Source organism: Musca domestica, unplaced genomic scaffold (genome assembly GCF_030504385.1).
Source record: "Musca domestica strain aabys unplaced genomic scaffold, Musca_domestica.polishedcontigs.V.1.1 16, whole genome shotgun sequence".
In the NCBI taxonomy this organism is placed as follows: domain Eukaryota; kingdom Metazoa; phylum Arthropoda; class Insecta; order Diptera; family Muscidae; genus Musca; species Musca domestica.
In genome coordinates, this window is record NW_026712219.1 from 9,911,615 (window position 1) to 9,938,552 (window position 26,938).

The 26,938-nt window shown below is 32.0% G+C and overlaps 1 protein-coding gene across 7 annotated transcripts in view; it reads right to left on the reverse strand.

Annotated features, from left to right (window-relative positions):
* LOC101890318 (rho GTPase-activating protein conundrum) overlaps positions 1-26,938 on the reverse strand; it is a 249,626-nt gene that overhangs the window by 96,893 nt on the left and 125,795 nt on the right. For 5 of the 7 annotated variants that reach the window (XM_059120049.1, XM_059120045.1, XM_059120048.1 and 2 more), the window contains one exon: positions 6,411-6,436. The gene's annotated coding sequence lies outside the window, so the exon portion shown is untranslated. Of the gene's footprint in view, positions 1-6,410; positions 6,437-21,419; positions 21,712-26,938 lie in introns of all 7 variants that reach the window. The other 2 variants (XM_059120047.1, XM_059120046.1) reach the window with 2 other exon arrangements.

Consider the following 26,938-nt stretch of genomic DNA (forward strand, 5'->3'; position numbering starts at 1 on the left):
AAGAGAGAAATGTTGTTGACAATCTCAAAGTTAATTATTGGCTATTTTAGATATTTTTACCTAGCACATGGATAAGTTAAGGTTACCACTAAATAATTAGTGGGAGAGTTTTTAATTATCGTTTAGAAAGACATAGGAGGGGCAAAGACATATGAGGAAATGCATTTTTAAAAATTAATACTTCATTAAATGGGCCCTAAACTGTATTTAGGAGCCACCTCAATGTATATTTGAATCTTAATTGCAATGATTTGTTAAATGATCAAAATCTCGTTATTTTTTCAATTATTTGCCAAATACGTTAATTTCAATTAGTTGCAATACCAAAATTTAGCTAACAAGCAGTGGTGTATTGTTGTTACTCCTTGTTACTGCTTTTCAACAATGTTTTCTTTTTCTTTCTTTTTAATTTCATAACAAAAAGAAAGTCTGCTGTTTTTTTTCCTCCATGTTACTTTGCTTTAGATTTTTCCAACCAGATGCCATTTGAAATTATAGCAATTTTCTTGTCCATGTTAATTGTAAGACTGTCGGTCGGTCAGGCAGACAGACAGTTTCTATGGTTGTTGGCTAGTCAAATAATTAGTTTTGAGGACTTCCATGCCAAAGAAAATAAAATTATAAAAAATTAAATTAAACTGATACTTCCTTTAGATACCAATGTCATTGCAGATAATTATTATAATTCAGTTCAGTTCAGTTACTGCTTGGAGAAGATAGACATGAGATAAACATACATAATTAACTTCCTGCCAGGAACTAAGGAAAGGATGAGGTTATTGAAGAGTAATGTATTAAAAACATAATAGCCTAAATTTGGATTTACTACGGTCTACTCCCAATTAAAAAACACCTCTCTCTCTCTCTCTCTTCGGGATACCCTCAATTTTTTTCCTCTAAAACAATCACCTTTCAGTCGTTTGCAGTGACACCCCTTTGAATAGTGTCTCTGCCAGAACTACCCACAAAGGTTTTTAGGTCGTAAAAAAAACTCAGAGTCTATCATAGACGAGCTTCAGCAGATGAGAGTCTATCGTATGCCTAATGAAGCAGATATTTGCCTTTTTTACTCTCGAGTGGCAGTGCCAGAAGACTTTGACTTTTACACTCTTGTCAAGAGTATTAATGTTTTAAAAATAAGAGTCAAAGTCAAAATTTTGAAAATTGAAAAAAAATGTATTAGCAAATTTACAGAATTATGTTATCAGATTAACATCGCAAAAATGGCGGAAAACTGCGACGAAAAGGGGGTGTACATTTAATCGATAAAATCAGTAAAAATCCTGTTAAAGTGTCCGCTATGTTACATTATAACATAATTCTATGTCACATTATGGTGTCTTACATATTTTTCTAGGCCTTGCTCAGACGTACTTTAAAGACAAGTAAAAAACATTAGGTTCGGGCGGGCCGAACTTTTAATAGGGTAAAGGAAACATTAGAACCCATTATGGGAAAATGCCGCAAAAATCATCAAAATACCGAATATCGGGTGGGACCGTTATAAGGTAGTTATATCAAAACGTGGACCTATACATACAATGTTTCGCCACCTGAGCTTGAATCAATTATGACCAACAAATACAAATTTTTAGACAAATCCGTGAAAAAATGTGGCAAAAATCATCAAAATACCGAATATCAGCAGGTACCATTATATGTGGGCTATACCAAAGCTTGGTCCTATACATACAATGTTTCGCCACACGAACTAGGGCCCGTTATGAGCTACAAATAACAATTTTCAGACAAATCTGTGAAAAATTGTGGCAAAAATCATCAAAATACCGAATATCGGCAGGTACCGATCTTTAGAGATGTTACAAACGGAATGTCAAAGTTAATATACCCTCCTTTCTAAGGTGGAAGGTATAAAAGAACAGGGGGAAGAGAACGAGTAGCCTATAAAGGTCTTTCTTAAATGAGTCTTAGCTTGACGAACTTTAAAGGGAAGCTGTGAAGAGTACTCGATTTTGAGCGAATTTTATTCCCAATCGAAAACTAGCAAAGCGCTCTCTCTCTCTCTCTCTCTTATTTATGTGGTTTAGAGAGAAAGAGTATAGTCAATTTTTTTATTTTCAGAAACACTTCTCCTCGAATTCGAGCTATTTTCGCTCTCTACTCAAACTCGAACATTTTTTTCTAAGCTCTGGTATTTACAGACGGTAAGAAGGGCAGATTTAAAAGTAAACGCAAAAGGTCTTTATTTTGTGTTTATGAGTTCCCATGAAGTATAAAATCTGGTCCATATAAAGTCTTTATACACCAACAAGACTAATGAATTTTTCTATAGATGGGCTCCTTCATAGTTGAACTGTAAAGGATGTCATTTAAGGCCGATGTGAAGATAACTAAAGGACAACCTTCCTTGATCCTGATACATTCTTGATTTTGTAGGCATTTTTTTGTAAATTGTACCGTAGATTAGTTTTAAGAGAGGGAGAGAAAGATTTTCATGAACCAGAAAGAAATGGTATGGTAAATTAAGTGGGTACTGATGGGAAAATAAGGGAGCGTCTTTATAAGCGAACGAAGCGAAAGAGAGAATTTACTAGAAGATAGTTATCATAGAAGGAGGCAAGAGGCCTCAAAAACCTGCAATAGAGTCATTATAACTAGACAGAAGAAATTTTTCTTAACATCCGAAGAGAAGATTTTTTTAACGCCCTCAAGGAGTCTCTATATATATGATCAGAAGAGGGTCTTTATTAAAGACCATATGAATATCCTCATAGAGGTCTGTTAATGCATCCAAGATGTTCTAAAAAAATTAAAACTTCAATTTAGCATTACCAGGTGTGGCATATAAATAACAGGGATCATAGGCGACTAAAATAGAGTCACTGTAAAAATTAGGGTCTTTGGGTGACGAAGAAAGAAGAAGCCTTAGTCTCCTGTTGAGACAGACATGACTGACTATTTTTTCTCGAACATAGGAATCGACAAAATAGGAGTATTTTAAATAGAACAAGTGGAAGTAATAGTATTTATGTATTATATATTCATATATATTTGAATTATATTTTTATTATATATTAATGTATTCAAACTTGTAGTATGAAAAAACTTAAACTAAGTAGTTTTCTTTTATAAAAATGAAAATTACTCTCATGAATATAGTATTTATATGCTGTGTCCGAGAAGAATCTAAATAGGTCACTTGAATAAAAATGTTATTTCATTTCTTGTCATTTGACACCCATCATCAACTCAAAATTTGAAAAAATCACCCCACTCATAAAAGTGTTAATCCCAATCTGACTGACACAGATCAACTTGATTTGTAACATCAACTTTGTTCTTTTAGATCTTCTAAAATCTCAGAAAAAAAACCTAATTAATTATACACCTAATAAAAAAAGAATATTCTTCAAAACAAAAAAGAGGCATTGCTGCCATTAATCTAAGCCCTCAAAAGCTAAATCTTTTGGCTGTAATCTTTTACATTATGGGTGTCTATTTCGTTGTTGATTTATAGCATTTCCCTGACTTTTACCATGTTCACACATTCTGGGCACCAAACTGAGAGATATATACAGATATACGTTACTTCTGCTTCTTCTCCTTCGACGTCAGCAAACGAGGAGCAGACACTGCTAAGAATTAACATAAAAACGTGCAACATAACTCCACAAAACAATAAAAGTGGCAATGGTGACACCATCGCATACAGTAGTTGTGGCAAAGTTGTAAAAACGCCAAAGAATCCAAAGAAGCGACAACAAAAGACAATGATCGTAAAACAATAACAATGGCAATATAGCCACAATAGCAAGCCAGCCACCAAACCTGAAGCCTGCTGCAGCAGACATTAATAAATTCCTTGGAAAAAATCAGTCATCATGGCATGACTTCTTTGGTTGCAACTTAAAAAAAATGTATTTTTTCTTCTTCTTTGTTTCTCTCCTCTATTTTATATTATTTGTTAATATCTTTCAATTCACCTTTAGACTAGACTAATACAATAGGCGTCTCCTCCAGCTGTCTTTCAGAGAGTTATCTCCTCCTACCCAGCCATATGAGTACTAACAATAGTAGCAAAATAATCTCACATTTGAAAATGAAAGATGTAAAGATGCGAAATTTTTGCCACATGAATTATACGGATGTGATTGTCATTTCAGTCATTCATTCACCCACTCGCCAGCTCGTTCACATTTATTAAAACAAACGACACAATGACTTGTAAATCCATTAAAAAGAGATATTTTTTGACATAAATACCCACACTCACACTCATGGGTCATTTGATATTTGAATTTTTAGCACTGGAGTCAGTCACATGAATTCAGTTGAAGACGAAAAATAACAAAATTAGCAATTTCAATTATCATTACTTTTACATTTCTTTGGTGGGGTATGGAGGGAAGGGGAGTGGTTTGGAATAAATTATTTTTGGTAATTAACTAGGGTCACACATAACATTTTTGTTTGCTCGACATTAGGTTAAGTGAAGTCTCATTAAAATCGAGTTGAAAAAGATTGGAGGATTTTATTAGACATTGAAAGACTGGAATGTGGGACTTGAGAACGTCCACGAGGTCCGGTGTTGGTACTAAATTTCATAAACAATCAGTACCCAGCAAAATTTCTCATTACTAAATAAGGACTTTGCAAACCAAGCATCAAGTTGTTACCCGACAAAAAATACTCATTACAAATCCGGTAACAACGCATTAACAGGGTTATGTTGCAAGAATTTTGTGGCTATTAAATTAGTACTTAGTTATCGGCTTTTTAGAAAATAGCAAAATTATTTCGTGCCTAATGCCCTTTTTAAAAATATAGGTGGGTAACCAGATATGTAATGTATATTTTTGCAGAGTGTCATTAATGTTCCCAACAAAATGTAGGTAGTCGTAATGGGTATTTCTAGGCAATGGGTTTTTTAGTTCCTGTAGTTCCCAAAATTTTGCAGAGTACGGCATATTTTACAACAGCAAAATGGAGACCATGCATGAAGGAGACTTAACATTTAGACGACATAAGCCGAGTCGTAGTGGAGATCTTAACGGAGAGTTTCTATGCGAACTAAACAAGATTTAAAGAGAGCCTTTTTGAGTGTTTCGGGGAGAGTTTTTATGAGTAGACTATAGGAAGTGTAGAAAGATTCGTTAAGGCGAAATGTTGAATGTTGACGTTAAGAGACTCCCTGCAGCTTCCTTCAGCTCGTCTATGAGAGACTCCCTTCAGCTCGTCTATGAGAAACTCCATTCAGCTCGTCTATAAAAGACTCCCTTCAGCTCGTCTATAAAAGTCTCCTTTCAGCTCATCTATGAGAGACTCCTTTCAGCTCGTTTATGAGAGACTCCCTCCAGCTCGTCTATGAGAGACTCCCTTCAGCTCGTCTATGAGAGACTCCCTTCAGCTCGTCTATGAGAGACTCCCTTCAGCTCGTCTATGAGAGACTCCCTTCAGCTCGTCTATGAGAGACTCTTCAACTGGTCTGTGAGAGACTCCCTTCAATTGGTCTGTGAGAGACTCCCTTCAGCTCGTCCATAAAAGACTCCCTTCTGCTCGTCTATAAAAGACTCCCTTCTGCTCGTCTATAAAAGACTCCCTTCTGCTCGTCTATAAAAGACTCCCTTCTGCTCGTCTATAAAAGACTCCCTTCTGCTCGTCTATAAAAGACTCCCTTAAGCTCGCCTATGAGGGACTCCCATCAGCTCGTCTATAAAATACTCTCTTATATCTCATTCAAAGACTCGTCTATAAAACAATTAATCTTTGTTTACATTTTTTTCTTTTTTACCTATTTTAAATTCCATTTGAAACAACCATCCTATTTTTTATGGCAAATTGAATGCGTTCTTAATTTAATATTAAATGTACGGAACTAATTACAAAAGTAAAAAAAAAGGCAAAAGAAGAGAAAGATTAGAGAACGCCAACAAAACCTATGCAATTTTTATAACCACAAAGATATGAATCACGAGAAAAGCGTAAAAATGGAGGAAAAATTCATGTTGCCATCGAAAACGTGTGTGAGGAGTAGTAGAAGGGAGCCAAACTAAATTAGCTATGGCTTAAATAGTTTTTTTTTTTTTTTTTTAAGAAAATACCCATAAAATACTTTAAAATAAAGGCACTCACTCATGTGAGTGTGTGAATGCAAGTAAAATATGGTTTTTGATGTTTATTACATTTTCTTTGGCTGGTTTTCGTTACTAACATTTTTCTTTTGTTTTTGGAAAGCAAAGAAAAAATATATTAACTTTCAAAAAATATTTTCTTATTTAGTTTTTTTTTTTTTTTTGTGATTAAGATTTTCGTTTGGCGGTAAAATCTGTACAACATGTGGTTGTTAAACCATGGAGCTGATTTGGTGGTGCTTGGTTCATGGGGTCCATGATTTAATGTTTGCAAGAAAATTTGTTAATAAATATATTTTATGTCAGGGCAGCACTTACTTTCATTTATGAGGAGAGACGTCTATCTGAAAAAAAGATAAAAACATTATTTAAGATATGACTAAATTTTAAAAACTATTTTAATATGTTATATACATTTTAATAAATTGTTATAACGTATTTAATTCCGATATATTTATTTTTGTTTTATTTTTTTATTACTAAATTTAGTTAATGTAGTCTAGCTGTCAATTTCAAAATTTCGACACAGCCGAAATATACCATCCCTCCAAACGAGTTTCTTTTGTAATAATTTTCATTATCGTTTCCGATTTGAGTTGCTCAATACATCCAACAATTATCTGTTGATTGGTAATATTTTTTCTGTTTCAATTAATTTTTTTGCTTTATTCGACATTTGTGTTCTATTGACCTAAATCATAGACAACAACAATTGCATCACACGTTTAGACCATTACTTAGCCAACAATACCACCGCCATCAAACCGCCAAAGCAATAAAACATAAAGTAAACAAACTCTGCAACAGCAAAACAATTCCAAGTAATTCTTTTTTGTTGTTCTTCGTTGTTAATAAACAGATTTCATACAAAATGATTCTATAATGGTTTTTAATTGTTAATTAATTGCAAAACAATGACTTCCGGCTGTGCGGAAAATAAGAATTGCCAAACTTCCCGAAATAAAAGTTCACAAGTCAAATTTGTGCACAAGAGAAGCAAAATTAAAGAGAATATTGTGTGTGTGTAAATGTCTTAAGAAGGGATAGGCAACAGGTAGTAGCTGTATATGTAGTTTTGGGTAATTATATCCCTAGGAGGGGTATTTGAACTGAACGTCGAAACAAATTAATGAGGCACATAATTGAAAATGAGGAAGATATTAGTTTAGAAATATAAATGGCGCCCAACGTGGGGCATTAGTATTACTTGTACGAATGTTAATATTTCAACATTGTAACGGCGTATTGATTTTCACAACTTCTTCAACTTTTACAACTAAAAATCTTTATGAGCAGCAACAAGTACAAATACAATCCAATAAAACAATTCAAAATTCTCATTTGGCATTAAAAGTTACTTCAACAGATTATGAGCTCTATAATATCATGATTATTGGTTTCAGGGAAGGCATAGGCAACAGGTAATAAAAAATTATTGCTCTATATGCAAATTTATCCCTGAGAGTGCAATAGAGTAATAGTTTTAATGGGCCCAATAGTGGGAAATGATGAAAATATTCTTGAAAGTACAAAAGTGGCGCCCAACTTGTAATATTAATAAGTTTTTGTATTTGAACATTTTCATGGAAAACTTTAATCGAATAATCCATGCTAATACTGGCTAGATAAAAAAATGTTGTAAAATTAAGAACTGTTTCTTTTTTTAAATTTATTGATTATTAATCAAGACTTTTCAGATTAATTTTAAATAAATTTTTGGGGTCGATGACGAAATCAAAAATCTTGCAGCCCAAAAAGCATTCTGTTTGTTGTCAATAAACCCCAATTCGCAGTAGTTAATTCTGATCGCATTTTAATTATCCCTTCTCTTCGTAAATATAAACTCCTTTCCAGTAATCTATTAAAACTCCCTGCCTTCAGCTCGTCTAGGAAAGACTCCCTTCAGCTCGTCTAGGAAAGACTCCCTTCAGCTCGTCTAGGAAAGACTCCCTTCAGCTCGTCTAGGAAAGACTCCCTTCAGCTCGTCTAGGAAAGACTCCCTTCAGCTCGTCTAGGAAAGACTCCCTCCAGCTCGTCTAGGAAAGACTCCCTTCAGCTCGTCTAGGAAAGACACCCTTCACCTTGTCTAGGAAAGACTTCCTTCAGCTCGTCTAGAAAAGACTCCCTTCATCTCGTCTAAGAAAGACTCCCTTCAACTCGACTAGGAAAGGCTCCCTTCAGCTCGTCTAGGAAAGACTCCCTCCAGCTCGTCTAAGAAAGACTCCCTTCAGCTCGTCTAGGAAAGACTCTCTTCAGCTCGTCTAGGAAAGACTCCCTTCAGCTTGTCTAGGAGAGGCTTCCTTCAACTCGTCTGGGAAAGACTCCCTTCAGCTCGTCTAGGAAAGACTCCCTTCAGCTCGTCTAGGAAAAACTCCCTTCAGCTTGTCTAGGAGAGGCTTCCTTGAGCTCGTCTGGGAAAGACTCCCTTCAGCTCGTCCAGGAAAGACTCCCTTCAGCTTGTCTAGGAAAGACCCCCATCAGCTCGTCTAGGAAAGACTCCCTTCAGCTTGTCTAGGAAAGACTCCCTTCAGCTTGTACTAGGTACTAGAGAATGTATACACGTCTATAAAGGCTTCAGATCGTCTCTAAAGACTCCATTCAGAGAAGGACCTCTTTTCATCTTTAAAGACTCGCATTATATGAAAATACATTATGTTATCTTCTCTAAAGGTCCCTTCAGGTCGTATAAAAACATCGTTTCAAATTACTTACAAAAGCTTCGTCACCGCATTCACATGAAACCTAGGAAAACATCTTTATTACAACAGCAATGCGAATTTAAGAGTCTTGAAAGTATAACTTTTTGTGAGGAATATAACTGAAATATATGAAAAACATATTTGATTTGGCGCCCAATGTGGGGCTCACATACACTCCAGTGCCGATTTTCTTGCCACTTATTTCATGTTGGTAATGAGTCTGCTTTGTACATATTTCCGCCAATGTTATGACCAACTGTATAACGTTATCGTGCCATAATTTATTAAATTATTTAGTTTGGGGTTTTTATTGCCTCTCAGAGGTGCTTTATTATGGTTTATTAACTATTCAACACCCAATTCAAATGTTCTTCTTCTACTCCAATTACCAAGGAAATCATGCCTAAATCTAATGGTGTTTGCAAAAAAAAAAATCAAAAGAGGAATAAATGCGGCACCGCGGACTGGTCGGTCAATCATTTCTCAACACACAAAGAAGCGGACAACGGGTTTTTTCGCTGGCTTTGCACTCATTATCAAACAAAAGAAATTTTTCTGTTATGTTTTTGCTCTTCGGTAGTAGTATGGCAGCTACTTTGGCAGAATTGAGTCGTGATAATCCATATTGGCCAAAAGGAAAACAAATAATATAATTTCATGTGTAACGTTTCTTTTTTGAGGGGTTGCGGGGCTTTCTTTGGCCAGGGAATTGACATGCAACAATTTTAGCCATTGGTCGTCGTTGTGATTACTCAGCATGTGCAGCAGGGTTTTAAATTTCCAATGAATTTTTTTTTTTTTTTTTTGACCAGGTTTGTGGTTTTCTTTACAGTTTTTGGTAAGAATCCAATGCATTCAATTGATACTGACATATTTCATGTTTGTGTGTGTGTGTGTGCATGTGTTCGGGTCAGTAATTCTACACCTTGTGTGCAAAATAAAAAAAAATCCACATTCTGTTCAAATTTCCATTCAATGTTCACATGAAAAATTGATTGAAATTGGTTGATTGGTCATTTGGGTTGTTCGAGACAAAAACAAAAATGTATATATTTTCGTGCTCCTATCTGTTTTGAAGGTTGTTTGCCGATCATAATCATTATATTGACCAATTGATGGTTCGTTCAGCCAGCTCCATAATGATCGCCAGAAATGTTGATGATTGGCCACTGACATTACTCGGATATGTGTGCTGTAATAAATTATTGTGGAAAACAATCACCTCTCACTTAGTTAGCCAGTCGGCAAGCCAGCATCGAACATCAGTCTCATACAATAAGGCAAATGAAAAATTGTATTGATGATGATGTATGTATGCTTTTTTCATTCATCAATTGGCATAATAATGTTGGTATTGATGCTGGTGCATGGAATGTGTGATTTGAAAATTAATATTTGGAAATCTAATGAAATAAATGCTAACGGCGCAACAGGTGTAGAATTTGGATTTGCAATGTTGTTAATGGAGATTTTATTCATTAAATCACTCAATGGGGGAATATGTATAGATTGATAAAACCTCAAAGGAAAATATAATACGGGTTATATAGTTTATATAGCACATCTTATTACAACATATTATCCAGATAAAAGTGTTCCTCTAAAAATATAATCTGTATTAAAAGTTTTCCTCTGAAATTATTATACGAATAACATTTTTCCTCTAAAATTATTATCCGGATAAGATTTTTCCTATGAAAATATTATCCGGATAAGATTTTTCCTCTGAAGTTATTATCCGGATAAGATTTTTCCTATGAAAATATTATCCGGATAAGATTTTTCCCATGAAAATATTATCCGGATAAGATTTTTCCTATGAAAATATTATCCGGATAAGATTTTTCCTATGAAAATATTATACGGATAAAATTGTTTCTATGAATTTATTATCCGGATTATATTATACGGATAACATTTTTCCTATGAAAATGTTATCCGGATAACATTTTTCCGATGAAAATATTATCCGGATAACATTTTTCCGATGAATATATTATCCGGATATCATTTTTCCGATGAAAATATTATCCGGATAACTTTTTTACTACAAAAATATTATCCGGATAACATTTTTTCGATGAAAATATTATCCTGATAATATTTTTTTATGAAAATATTATCCGGATAAAATTTTTTCAATGGAAATATTATCCAAATAAAATTTTTTCTATAGAAATATTATCCGGATAAATTTTTTTCTATGGAAATATTATTCGGATAACATTTTTTCTATAAAAACATTATCCGGATAACATTTTTCCTATGAAAGTATTATGCGGATAACATTTTTCCTATGAAAATATTATCCGGATAACATTTTTCCTATGAAAATATTATCCGTATAACATTTTTCCTATGAAAATATTATCCGGATAACATTTTTCCTATGAAAATATTATCCGGATAACATTTTTCCTATGAAAATATTATCCGGATAACATTTTTCCTATGAAAATATTATCCGGATAATATTTTTCCTATGGAAATATTATCCGGATAAAATTTTTTCTATGGAAATATTTTCCGGATAACATTTTTTCAATGAAAACATTATCCGGATAACATTTTTTCTATGAAAACATTATCCGGATAACATTTCTTCTATGAAAACATTATCCGGATAACATTTTTTCTATGAAAATATTATCCGGATAAAATTTTTCCTATGAAAATATTATCCGGATAAAATTTTTTCTATGGAAATATTATTCGGATAACATTTTTTCTATGAATTTATTATCCGGATATCATTTTCCCGATGAAAATATTATCCGGATAACTTTTTTACTACAAAAATATTATCCGGATAACATTTTTTCGATGAAAATATTATCCTGATAATATTTTTTTATGAAAATATTATCCGGATAAAATTTTTTCAATGGAAATATTATCCAAATAAAATTTTTCCTATGGAAATATTATCCGGATAAAATTTTTTCTATGAAAATATTATCCGGATAAAATTTTTCCTATGAAAATATTATCCGCATAACATTTTTCCTATGAAAATATTATCCGGATAAAATTTTTCCTATGAAAATATTATCCGGATAAAATTTTTCCTATGAAAGATTATCCGGATAACATTTTTCCTATGAAAATATTATCCGCATAACATTTTCCTATATAAATATTATCCGGATAAAATTTTTCCTATGTAATATTTCCATAGGAAAAATGTTATCCGGATAAAAAAAATATTATCCGATTTGCAATTTTTCTATAGAAGTACTAAAGTTTCTACCATTAATTTGGGTTTTAAAATTCTCTTCCGCATTCAAATAAATTTCTTTGGGCCCCAATGGTAGTTTGGATTTTTGTGCCTCTGGTAAGTTAAAAACCCAAAAGTATTTGTTTTTTATCTTTGTTTTTTCTCAAATTCCCTTAGAGCTCTTACACAAAGCCCATGGTATTCCAAATGATTTTGACAACAACTAGCTAACAGTTGTAAGATTTTGTAAAGTTTTTTCTCAAAATTTATTTCCATCGGTGCTATTTAAGAGTTCATTGACAATTGTTGTTCGCCAGCCGCTCATGATTTGTGATCATTAGTTTTGTAATTTATGGCCAACATTAAGGCAACACAATTAGAGATGGCAAATAAAACAAAGAAATCCTAAACAATAGCAGTAGCGTTTAATGATGTTGGCAATACCAACAAATACATAATGTTTTTAATTTTCAAACCCTAAAGTTACAGTCATAATCAAATACACGAATTGTAATTAAAAGTGATTGATTGCAAAACTGTTCGGAAAACATTTTTAGAAAATTTTATTCAGATAAGAGATTTCGTAGAAAATTATTGTTGTGACGGTTTCGAAGAAAATATTCCACTGATAGAATTTTTCAAACGAAAATATTTTTTCTGTGAATAGCTTATCCATATAGCATTTAACCAAAAAAAGTGAAAATCGTTTCCGGATAATTTTTTTTCTATGAAAATCCTAACCGAATAATTTTTTGTAATGAAAATCTTATCCATATAGCATTTAATCAAAAAAATGAAAATCGAATCCGGATAAATTTTTTTCTATGAAAATCTTATCTGAATAAAATGTTTCCTATGAAAATCTTATAGGAATATATTTTCTTCTATGAAAATCTTACCCGGATAAAATGTTTTCTATGAAAATCTTATCCGCATAAAATGTTTTTTATGAAAGTCTTATCCGGATAACGTTTTCTATGAAAGACTTATCCGGATAAAACGTTTTTTTATGAAAATCTCATCCGGTTATTTTTTTCTATGAAAATCTTATCCGGATACAAATTTTTCTGTAAAAATCTTATCCGGATAAAACGTTTTCTATGAAAATCATATTTTTTTCTGTAAAAATCTTATCCGGATTAAATTTTTTCTGTCCGGATTTTTCTATGAAAATCCTATCCGGATAAAATTTTTTCTATGAAAATCCTATCCGGATAAAATTTTTTCTATGAAAATCCTATCCGGATAAAATTTTTTCTATGAAAATCCTATCCGGATAAAATTTTTTCTATGAAAATCCTATCCGGATAAAATTTTTTCTATGAAAATCCTATCCGGATCAATTTTTTCTATGAAAATCCTATCCGGATCAAATTTTTTCCTATCCGGATCAAATTTTTTCTATGAAGATCCTATCGGGATAAAATCTTTTCTGTGAAAATCCTATCCGGATAAAGTTTTTTCTATGAAAATCCTATCTGAATGAATTTTCTATTAAATTTTTTTTGTCCGGATATTGATACGGAGATGTATATAGAATAATTTTTTTTCTATGAAAACCTTATCCGTATAAATTTTTTGTTATGAAAGCCTTATTCGGATAAATTTTTTTTTCATTAAAAAAACTTATTGGGATAAAATTTTTTACGATTAAATATTAATCAGATAATATAATATTATCTTGTCAGTAAACATTTCTAAGGCGGCAACTATTTCAACACCTTGTAGGCTTTATCTAAAGCTTTCAATACCATCTCGCTCATGATTAATGATTAATTACTGTTAATCACAAAAAAAAAAAAAATTTAGAAACATATTTTCTAAAAATTATACACCACCCATTGGGAGTTTCATTAAATATTAATATGTTTTCAACACGGTTTTTATTTCTCCACAAGACAGGTGAAACTCTCTCTCTCTCCATTGAGCACATCAACAAAATGAGAAGCTACCACCAACAATGGTTGAGGTGAAATTTTCTGTTTACAACTGAATTGTTGTTGTTGTTTTTTTTTTAAGGTGAGGTATAACGAATTAAGGTAGGCTTACGAACAGTTTAAAAACCAAAACAACAACAACACCACAAACATGTGGTTATTATTGGATTCCATGTTGGGCATTAATAAGCTGTGCGAAAAAACGCCATAGCGGAATTTAATTGGCATTTTATGAATAAATTTTACAATAATTGGCGGTAAAAAAGACAAAAGTGGCAAAATAATACAATTTTCTAAAACTTTTGTTTTTTGTTTTTATTTGCCGGAGAATATTTTTGGTTTTCAATCATTTCAGGCACGTACTGCAAGTGTGGGTAAACAGTGAAATTTTCACTTCCACCTTTGTGTAATTGTTGATTGAAAAAATCTCCAAAGAACGTGATTTTCTAAAAGAAAGAATAATGGGCTTTCAATGTGTGATGACCCCTCCCACAATTATATATTCCATGGATCATTGTGGGAAGTTTGTTTTCACTTTTTTGCTATTTTTTTTTTTTCAAATTACTAGATTCTAAGAAACTATCATTATAAAGGTGTTCTCTTGGAAACAAATCACAATTTTCACACATTTGTAACTGCAATAAAAAAGATGGAGATATTTATCTATGTCTCCTTGAAATATCCATTACTAAAGAAGCGTCACAAATGACTGCCGATCATCATCACCATCATCGCCATCATGATGTAAATATCTGCAAGTGAATGCATTGGCAGATCATCAATCGATCTATGCATGTTCATTCGTTTATATTTGGCCAAACACGTTGGGAAACAACACCACAGCCGTCTCATAACAACAGTATCATCATCATCACCATCATCTCCCATGGCTACATTCACACATACACACACGTTTATTGAATATGTTATTGATATTATTGAATATCCATAATATTCACATAATATCGGCAAAGAAAAAAACCCAACATTTGTAGCAAAGCAGTCAGCATCATCATCGTTAAGGCCAAAGGCCAAAACCAACTACACCAACTTCATAATGACGATAGTCATAATCTTTGCCGGTGGTGTAACACAATTGATGAGAAGCGCACCAAGCCACAATGTTACATAAGCAATGGAATTATCCAAATAATACACTATGCGGATAATAGAAAAAAAAAACTAAGCGGGTCTTTTATTCGGATAATATATTTAAAGAAAAAAACTTTATGCTGATAAGATTTTCATAGGAAAAATGTTATCCGGATAAGATTTTCATAGGCAAAATGTTATCCGGATAAGATTTTCATAGGAAAAATGTTATCCGGATAATATTTTCACAGGAAAAATTTTATCCGGGTAATATTTTCACAGGAAAAAAGGTTATCCGGATAATATTTTCATAGGAAAAAAGGTTATCCGGATAATATTTTCATAGGAAAAAATGTTATCCGGATAATATTTTCATAGGAAAAAATGTTATCCGGATAATATTTTCATAGGAAAAAATGTTATCCGGATAATATTTTCATAGGAAAAAATGTTATCCGGATAATATTTTCATAGGAAAAAATGTTATCCGGATAATATTTTCATAGGAAAAAATGTTATCCGGATAATATTTTCATAGGAAAAAATGTTATCCGGATAATATTTTCATAGGAAAAAATGTTATCCGGATAATATTTTCATAGGAAAAAATGTTATCCTGATAACATTTTCATAGGAAAAATGTTATCCGGATAAGATTTTCATATGCAAAATGTTATCGGGATAAGATTTTTATAGAAAAATATTATCCGGATAAGATTTTCATAGAAAAAATATTATCCGGATAAGATTTTCATAGAAAAAATATTATCCGGATAAGATTTTCATAGAAAAAATATTATCCGGATAAGATTTTCATAGAAAAAATATTATCCGGATAAGATTTTCATAGAAAAAATATTATCCGGATAAGATTTTCATAGAAAAAATATTATCCGGATAAGATTTTCATAGAAAAAATATTATCCGGATAAGATTTTCATAGAAAAAATATTATCCGGATAATATTTTCATAGGAAAAATGTTATCCGGATAATATTTTCATAGGAAGAATGTTATCCGGATAATATTTTCATAGGAAAAATGTTATCCGGATAATATATTCATTGGAAAAATGTTATCCGGATGATATATTCATTGGAAAAATGTTATCCGGATAAGATTTTCATAGAAAAAATATTATCCGGACAAGATTTTCATAGGCAAAATGTTATCCGGATAAGATTTTCATAGGCAGAATGTTATCCGGATAAGATTTTCATAGGCAGAATGTTATCCGGATAAGATTTTCATAGGCAAAATGTTATCGGGATAAGATTTTCATAGGCAAAATGTTATCGGGATAAGATTTTTATAGAAAAATATTATCCGGATAAGATTTTCATAGGAAAAATTTTATTCGGATAATATTTTCATAGGAAAAATGTTATCCGGATAATATTTCATAGGAAGAACATTATTCTGATAACATTTTCATAGGAAAAATTTTATTCGGGTAATATTTTCAAAGGAAAAATCTTATCCGGATAATATTTTCATAGGAAAAATCTTATCCGGATAATATTATATTTATAGGAAACATGTTTTCCGTATAATATTTTCATAGGAGAAATCTTATCCGGATAATATTTTCTTAAGATAAATTTTATCCGGATTATATTTTCATGAGAGAAATTTTATCCGCATAATATTTTCATAGGAAAAATTTTATCCGGATATGATTTTCATAGGAAAAATTTTATCCGATAAGATTTTCATAGGGAAAATTTTATCCGGATAAGATTTTCATAGGGAAAATTGTATCCGGATGAGATCTTCACGGAAAACTTTTATACTGATAAGATTATCATAGGAAAAAATAATTTATCCGGATAAGATTTTTATTAAAAAAAAAAATTATCCGTGTAGGATTTTCGCTGAAAACCCTTTATCCGAAAAAGATTTTTACCGGAAAAAATGTTATCCGGATAAGGGTTTCATAGGAAAAATGTTATCCGGATTAGGTTTTCATAAAAGAACTAAGGTTTTTTTTTGTCTAGAAAAACATTATACGAATAACAATTTTTTGAATAGAAAAAATAATCCGAATAATGTTTTTCTATAGAATAATATCCGGTTACTGTTTCCCCATAGAAAATATAAAAAAGTGTTATTCGGATAATGTTTTTCTACAGAAATTCTTAGTTTTCTATGACAACCTTATCCCAATATGCATTTAATGGAAAAACATTATCCGGATAACATTTTCAGAAAGAAACCCCTATCCGGATACCATTTTCTAAAAATCCACATAAGTTTTTCTCTGTGAAAACATTATCCATTTAACATTTCCTGTCAGATTGTAATTTATAACGGACCATATTATTTATTCCTGAGAACTGCTTATTCCACATACATTGTATCATCCATATGGTCACTGCATGGGTGTATCATTTGTTTGGCTTATGTCAAATCGAACTGACTTCGAAACGGAAAATAAATTCTGTTGTGCAGCAAATGTTGTTGATGGCATTGTTGTGTTGCTGATGTCAGGTGATGAAGATAAGTAACATTGTCGACTGTTATATCAAACATGGCCGTTGTCGGCATTATGTCTCTCTTCGTCTACCATGTGACTGTCCGGCCATCCTCCGAGCGTCATTTCATAGTACTCTCCTAAATGCCAACAATGTGTTCCGAGGTATGCATCGATTTTGCTCCTATTTTGTGAAATTGTTTCAGTGGTGCCACTGCCACCGCCACTTGTGCTGGCCGCCATTAAGAGGAGACACAGACGCGCCATACATTTGTTTTAGACATTGTATGATGGACAAGTTTTGTAAATGTCATTGTTACTGGTAACCGGTGAGAAACAAAAACAACAAAGAGAAGAGTTACTCATCATCAGCGGTCTATGGCCAGAGATGGGAATTGTTATTTATGCAATTAAAATTAAAAAAAAATCTATGAATTTAAATTGTTAAACAAATGAAACTATAGATAATGTATTTGATTGGTAGACTATTTACTATTCCATCTCTATTTTTCTCTCTCTCCTCTTTCTCTTTCCAACTCTGATGAGATCATTCCATTTGCTTATATTTTTCCAATATCAACGATTGTTGTTTGCTAACTGACGATTGTTGTGGCATGTTGCAATGATTGCCGGCGTCGGTGCCTCTGCTGCTACATCATGACATTGTTGCCGCTGCTGGATTTGTTTTTCAATTTTCCAATGTCTGCCATCGCTCCTTTGTCGGCTGTTACATTAATATTTGACATTTGATTTTGATGTATTTTTATTTGTCGACAAACCAACAGCTTACAACTCAAACTGTTAGTTAAGAGAGTATGAAAAACAATAACAACAACAACCTGATGTAGTTACCACATAGCATGTGGCACCACCACATCACAATGATGATGATGCTCCCGCCGCTGATGATGATCGTGATAACAGCAGAGCAACTCCAAAATCCAAAGTCTTCTTGGAAAATGACTTCGAGGAGTCATTCATTTAATGTGTCGTTTACGTTATATGACTTGAATGTTTTCTTAAGCGTAAAATTTCAGTTTTTTCTGTACCCCCCTCCACCGCTTGCTCATGGTTTTCTATATATGTAGGCTATGGCTTTGTGATATCTATAATCCAATGAATTGTAAATTTAAGAGTGCAGATGATTTAAACACGCATTTAGTGTCGGCTAGATAATCTTGCGAGGCTTTCAATTTTTCAATGGATGTCTTTTTCTTCTACCACCACAATGTAGCTGTGGAGTTTCCTCGCAATGTGTGTGTGTTTGTGTTGTGCTAACTTTCTTCGGTCATCATGTTGGTTTCGAGATGCACATGTGGATGTTTATCCCATGCCATTGTAGTTTGTAAAGATGAATCATCAAATTATTTTGTGGCTCATTATGATTTTAATTACATTTATGAAAGCCAGGATAAAAAACATCCGGATAAATTATCCGGATAACATTTTCAACAGAATAGCTTTTCTAGATAATTTTTTTGCAGGAAAAATATCCATAAGGTAGTAATTTTATAAAAAAAAATTTATCCGGATAACATTTTCATAGAAAATATTTTACCCGGGTAAGATTTTCATAGATAAAATGTTATCCGGATAAGATCTTCATCGATAAAATGTTATCCGGATAAGATTTTCATTGAAAAATTGTTATCCGGATATGATTTTCATAGAAAAATTGTTATCCGGTTAAGATTTTCATCGATACCCGGGTAAGATTTTCATAGAAAAAATGTTATCCGAATAAGATTTTCATAGAAAAAATGTTATCCGGATAAAATTTTCATAGAAAAACTGTTATCCGGCTAAGATTTTCATAGATAAAATGTTATCCGGATAAGATCTTCATCGATAAAATGTTATCCGGATAAGATTTTCATTGAAAAATTGTTATCCGGATATGATTTTCATTGAAAAAATGTTATCCGGATAAGATTTTCATAGATAAAATGTTATCCGGTTAAGATTTTCATCGATAAAATGTTATCCGGATAAGATTTTTATTAAAAAATTGTTATCCGGATATGATTTTCGTTGAAAAAAATGTTATCCAGATAAGATTTTCATAGAAAAACTGTTATCCGGATAACATTTTCATAGAAAAACTTTTTCCGGATTGAAAAATTGTTATCCGGATATGATTTTCATTGAAAAAATGTTATCCGGATAAGAGTTTCATAGAAAAACTGTTATCTGGATAAGATTTTCATAGAAAAACTGTTATCCGGATAATATTTTTGTAGAAAAACTGTTACCCGGGTAATATTTTTATAGAAAAACTTTTATCCGGATAATATTTTTATAGAAAAAATGTTATCCGGATAAAATTTTCATAGAAATATTTTTATCCGGATAAAATTTTCATAGAAAAAAAGTTATCCGTATAAAATTTTAATAGAAAAAAAGTTATCCGGATAAAATTTTCATAGAAAAAAAGTTATCCGGATAAAATTTTCATAGAAAAAATGTTATCTGGATAAAAATATTATCCAGATAACAGTTTTTCTACAAAAATATTATCCGAATAACGGTTTTCCTATAAAAATATTATCCGGATAACAGCTTTTCTATAAAAATAATATCCGGATAACAGTTTTTCTATAAAAAAAAATTATAGAAAAAATGTTATCCGGAAAAAAAATTTTTATAGAAAAACTGTTATCCGGATAATATTTTTTATAGAAAAAACTGTTATCCGGATAATATTTTTTATCGAAAAACTGTTATCCGGATAATATTTTTATAGAAAAACTGTTATCCGGATAATATTTTTATAGAAAAACTGTTATCCGGATAAGATTTTTCCTGTAATGTATATTTTTACAGGAAAAATCTTATCCGGATAATATTTTTATAGAAAAACGGCTATCCGGATAATATTTAATATAAAATATTTTTTTCGAAGAAAATATTTTATCCGGATAAGATTTTCAAATAAAAAAATTATACGAAAAATAGTTTTATAGAAGAAGCTTTATCAGGGTAATATTTTTATAAAAAGTGTTATGCGGAAAAAATTTTATTTTTCTAGTGAAAAATATTACCTAAATTGTATTTAGCTATTGAAAACTTTTGTCTGACAATGCAATAGTTTCTTGTGAGAAAAGTCTGTTATATTCCTCTCAGTGTTATCTCTTATCCAAGCCATTACAACATGTTGACATTTTTGTAGTAAAACATTTCGTGAGATACAATTATTCTTGGCCGAAAACACGTACGTACTTCAAATCATTATATTGGCCAAAAAGCACTCGATAACGGTAATGGGGCAGTGGAAGTGGTCGCCGATGTGTGTGTATGTGTTGTTTTTGCCTACCTAATAAATGCGTTGTCGATGTTGCAAGCGAGCAGTGCAGTGCACCAAGATTGTTGCGAAAATTTTGTGGTGGTGCTTTTATTGCTGATAATGTTGCAACGTAGTAAAAATCGAACAAAAAAACAACAAACACATTATTGCGAAAAGTAAAAATCCCGTTTATTATTTCAAGAAACCTGTTGCTGCTAGTGCTGCAACATAGAAAAATTGCTGAAAAATGCACGAGAGCAAAAGGTGCAACCGTCATGGACCGCTAATGTGATGGAGTTTTAATAGGAAAAATCCCCGAAAAAATAAAACACTCGGTACCGCAACAGGTCGCCTAAAGAATGCAATCATTGGGGCAGGTTGGTTAGGTGGTTGCCTAATGAAAACAAGTGTAGACGGAAAATTTGTTGTTTTTCCTCTCGTAAATATTTCAAATTGTTTTTTTCTTTTGGGAGTGGACATTTTTGTCCTCTTCCACTTGTGGCGATGGCTAGAGCTTGTTAAAGAAATTCCAAACTTTTGATTTTTTGCCTGTTTTCTTCCTACCGTTAATGTTTTTGATCAAGTTGTATTTGTCCAAACGCCGAGGAGAAGAAAAAACTTATTACCTGTTGCTGCCGATGCTTTCCTAGTCTTGTGGTATAATTTTTTTATTTGGTTAGACTGGTCAAATTTGTGTACTGCCGCCTGTGTCTATCGGCTTCTCGGTCTGCATGCTGTTCGCTGCCTTCTTCCTATCGGACAGTTTTGTTCGTTATTAATGTTGTACAACCGAATATTGGTTGCATGCATGATGTTAACATGATTTATGTGGTTTGCAATTATGTTTGTATTGTTGGCAGGCCAAACGAAAAAAACATCAGACAGAGTAAAATAAATATGTTTTACAGTTATATTTACCTGCAAATAGATAGAAAGATACAATTACAACATTAATAACGGATTTATGAGTAAAAAAATAGTGCGTCTGTATGTAATGGAAAGGAGGGAGAGATTTATGTGTGTATGTATTATATTGGGCAACTTTCTAATTTTATCCGGATAGGATTTTCATAGGAAAAAATTTTATCCGGATACGATTTTCATAAAAAAAAATTTATCCGGATAGAATTTTCATAGAAAAAGTTTTATCCGGATAGGATTTTCATAGAAAAAAAATTTATCCGGATAGGATTTTCATAGAAAAAATTTTATCCGGATAGAATTTTCATAGAAAAAATTTTTCCCGGATTGGATTTTCATAGAAAAAATTTTATCCGGATAGGATTTTCATAGAAAAAATTTTATCCGGATAGGATTTTCATAGAAAAAATTTTATCCGGATAGGATTTTCATAGAAAAAATTTTATCCGGATAGGATTTTCATAGAAAAATTTTATCCGGATAGGATTTTCATAGAAAAAATTTTATCCGGATAGGATTTTCATAGAAAAAATTTTATCCGGATAGGATTTTCATAGAAAAAATTTTATCCGGATAGGATTTTCATAGAAAAAATTTTATCCGGATTGGATTTGCATAGAAAAAATTTTATCCGGATAGGATTTTCATAGAAAAAAATTTATCCGGATAGGATTTTCATAGAAAAAGTTTTATCCGGATAGGATTTTCATAGAAAAAATTTTATCCGGATAGGATTTTCATAGAAAAAATTTTATCCGGATAGGATTTTCATAGAAAAAATTTTATCCGGATAGGATTTTCATAGAAAAAATTTTATCCGGATAGGATTTTCATAGAAAAAAATTTATCCGGATTGGATTTTCATAGAAAAAATTTATCCGGATAGGATTTTCATAGGAAATTTTTTATCCGAATAGGATTTTCATAGGAAATTTTTTATCCGAATAGGATTTTCATAGGAAATTTTTTATCCGAATAGGATTTTCATAGGACATTTTTTATCCGAATAGGATTTTCATAGGAAATTTTTTATCCGAATAGGATTTTCATAGGAAATTTTTTATCCGAATAGGATTTTTATAGAATATTTTTTTATCCGGATTGTATTTTCATAAAAAAATTTTTATCCGGATAGGATTTTCATAGAAATAAAATATTTGGTTAGGATTTTCATAGGAAAAAATGTATCTCAATGAAGTGTCTTCTATGAAAATTTTCATAGAAAACATTTTATTCCGTTATTTTTATAGGAAATTTGTTATCCGGATAATATTTTTACAGAAAAAATGTTATCCTGTTAATATTTTTATAGAAAAAATTTTATCCGGTTAATATTTTTATAGAAAAAATTTTATCCGGATAATATTTTCATAGTAAAAATTTTATCCAGATAATATTTTCATAGGAAAAATTTTATACGTATAATATTTTCATGGGATAAATCTTATCTGGATAATATTTTCATAGGAAAAATTTTATCCGGGTAATATTTTCATGGGAAAAAGTTTATGCGGATAATATTTTCATGGGAAAAATTTTATCCGTAACATTTTCATGGGAAAAATTGTATCCGGATAATATCGTTATGGGAACATTTTTATCCGGTAAATTTTTTTATACGGACAATTGTATTTAGATTATATTTTTATAGACAAATTTTTATGCGTTTAAAATTGTTATAGGAAAATTGTCATTCGGATAATATTGTAGGAAAATTTGTTATCCTTACTATATATTATTCGCATAAAGTTTTCGCATCAAAAATGTCATCCGTATAATGTTTTCTTCTAGAAATTATTATCCGATTATGTTTTCCGATAGAAAGTGTTATCCGGACAATGTTTTCCCATATAAATTGTTTATGGTTTTCTTCTAGAAAATTTCCGAATAATGTTGTCCTACAAAACAAATTTTCAAGTTGAAATTTAAGTAGTTTTTCTTAATCCATTCTTAAAACTCCCTGTGTATATAAACCGTTAACCTTTTTCTTGGAGTATCCATTAAAGAGAGAGAGCGTCATAAATTTAAATCCCAAGCACAAAAAAATATTTGCATGCAATTAACAACATTGGAATTCACATAAGTCAGAACTTTCACACTGTCTTATTTGTGAGCTGTGCTTCGAGGGATTTAAATTTCATTTTTAATTTCAAAAAATATCTTAAGTTTAAAAAAAAAATTACAATGTTCCCTACGACATAAAAAAAAATCTGGCAGCAAGTCATTAACCAAAAAAGCGAGAGAACATCTCAAAACAGCCCAAAGCCAAGAACATAAGTAAATGTCTTAAAAGTGATTTACATTATTTCATGTTGTGGCAGCTTAAAAAAAGACGATAGGGTTTATTACAAGGAAGTAAAATAGCTTGCGAAAAAACCAACAAACAAACAAAGAAGCAAAATAAAAACAAACAAACAGACAGACAGATGTGACCATTAAAGAATGTCAGATCTTGAAAAAAATCCCCACCAGAAAAACATCAAAACTTCTTCTCCAGAAATAAAAAGAATTAAAGACGCCAAACTTAAAATATGTGTGTGGTGTCAATTGGCCACCAGAGCGCTAAAGCTCTGGTTGTATGGAGATATGTATGTATGCATGGCGCAAAAATACCAGCTAAACAAATATTTACTCCGAAATTAATTTGCATGTGTTTGTCCATGCATGACACCAACTATCCAAAGAATTTTTGGATAAATATCGGTGTTTGTTTGCAGATGTGTTTTATGTATTTTTTTTTCTTTTTTTGGGAAGTACTGTCAATATTTGTTAAATATTTGCCATAGACGTATATGGCGCCCAATTAGAAAATGAATATTTTTTTTGTTTTTTTTTAGAAACATCGATATGTGTAAAACAAAAGGAGTCACGTTTAGCTTAAGATTTCTAATTTTTAAGACAAATATTGGTTAAATAGTCGACTCTGTCAATGACTTTCATTCATTTCTTGAGCTTGGATCATCAAGAATATCTTACAATAGATGTGCAAATAATGACTCTCAAGTTGCCTTTATTATGAAAAATCCATATAATGACACCTGTCCTTATATCTTGCACCTCGCATTTAATTACCTTCTTAAAAAACTCTTTTACGTATTTATAACATCACTTCAATTAAAGTGACAACAGCTTATCATCAAAGTTACCCAATGGTTGTTATTGCTTTAAAAACATTTTATAGCTTTAGCGCTAAAAATATCTATCATAATGTTATTTCAATTAACAGAGCTTTGATGGTGTTATTTTCCTCCCAAAACTCCACGGCACCTCTCCCCATCTCCTCCTCCTCCACCTACTATCAATGAAATAAAACTCACACACTCAAAAGATAAGCATGAAACGACCTTCTCAAAGGCTAAACGCTTTCAAGTTGGGGGAGAATATAAAACAGCGGATGACGTTACCCACCATCGATGTCGTTTAAAAATACATTGACTTTTTTTCTAAAGCAGTCATACCAACAAAAAATTTAACAACATTTGATAAAAAAATGTACGCTTGTTTTTTGTGGTGTTTAGACATACCACAAAAAATGCTTGTGTCGAAGCATCGAAGGAGGTAAGCGGGGGAAATAATGGTAAATATTTATTAACATCTTGCGAAAAAAATTTGAATAAATTAAATTGTGTTTGCAGAAAAAAAAATATAATGCAAATTGAATTGTATTATTTATACATAATTTGTGTTTAAATATTGTTCTATGTTTATTTGTGAAGAAATATATAATTACAATATCCCAGTGTTAACTCTCCAAAGTTTCCAGGAGGCTCCAAGGCCTCAAGTCGGGGCAGTTTTTAAGCATTTTATTATAGTATGTAAATAGTATTTTATAGAATTTCAGTGCGGGACCAAGACGCATACAGGTTGAGATAAAAAAAACTGCAACAAAGTCAAACGCCATAATTTTTACATTTTTTTAAATTTTTAATTGAATGAATGCAAAAAATGCCGGAAATAGCATCAACTTTTAGAATAAGTTTGGACTTGTTCGAATTGGTTACCTTTGGCACGAATTATGGTCTTCAAACTGCCAAGGAAACCGTCACACGTTGCCCGAATGTTGCTCTGCGGTATTTTGGCCCATTTCGTATTTGTTAGTGCCAACCATGCTTTCCAAAATACTCCAGACACAATACTCCAACCGATTGGTATCCGGAGATTTTGGTGGCCATTCAGCACTGGAAATCAAGCTAGGAACCTCATTTTGAAACCATTCTTGGGTGGCGCGTGCTGACTGAGTGCGATGGTGCTGAGTCCTGATGGAATCTCCAAGGTCTGCGGCCAAAATGTTTGCGTACCCAAGGCTTTAATACACCCTCCAGAATATTTTCGCGATAATATTCGGCATTTATTCTTACGCCATAGTCGATTAATACTAGCGAAGAGCGACCATCGGCTGTTATTGCGGCCCACACCATCACCATGGCCGGCGCTTGAGTTCTGGTGGCCAACCGAAGATGACAATTTTCAGCTGACCTCGTTGGCAAGTAAACACGATCATTTTTTTTTTTTTTTTTTTGCTTACAAACTGCTGGACAACGAATATTTTATCGACGGAGAAAAACAAATTCGGCAGCTCACCTCTTTCCAAATGAGGCAACTCTTTAGCTCTTTTGAGTCCATTTTCTTTCAGTTGCGGTGTAAGTTCTTGTACTTTTTGGAATTTCAAAGGCTTTACCACGAGCTCATTTTTTCAATATTTGCCGAATGGAATATTGTGATATGTTCAGCTCACGAGCCATTTTTCCGCTGCGAGGCGGGTTTCGATCAATTCGTTTCTTTACTTTTCAAACCATTTCTGCTGCTGTTGTGTTTTCTTCCATCCACTTTCTTGACGTCGGACTACGCTGCCAGTATCACGGTAACGAGCGATGGTACGAGACACAAAAGATTTATTCACATTTAAATGCTGGAGTGCTCTAACGATAGCCACTTGTGGCTTTCCAGCCAAATATAAAGAAATCATACTATCACGCTTGAATTCCATTACGAATAACGTTTTTTCTGGAAAATTCTCACCAAAATGCTTTTGTACTCTCGTTAACAATATAATGAGCTGTCACTGGAATAATTTTAACAGCTGTCGTACGAGTGGCTTAGAAATGACAGCAGTCTGAAGTTGGTTGTATATTTTTTTCATTTCACCCTGTAGTACATAAATTTCGAATGTAATTTTCTTAAAATCTATTGTATCTGGACATATGGTTTATTCTGAGATTTACGA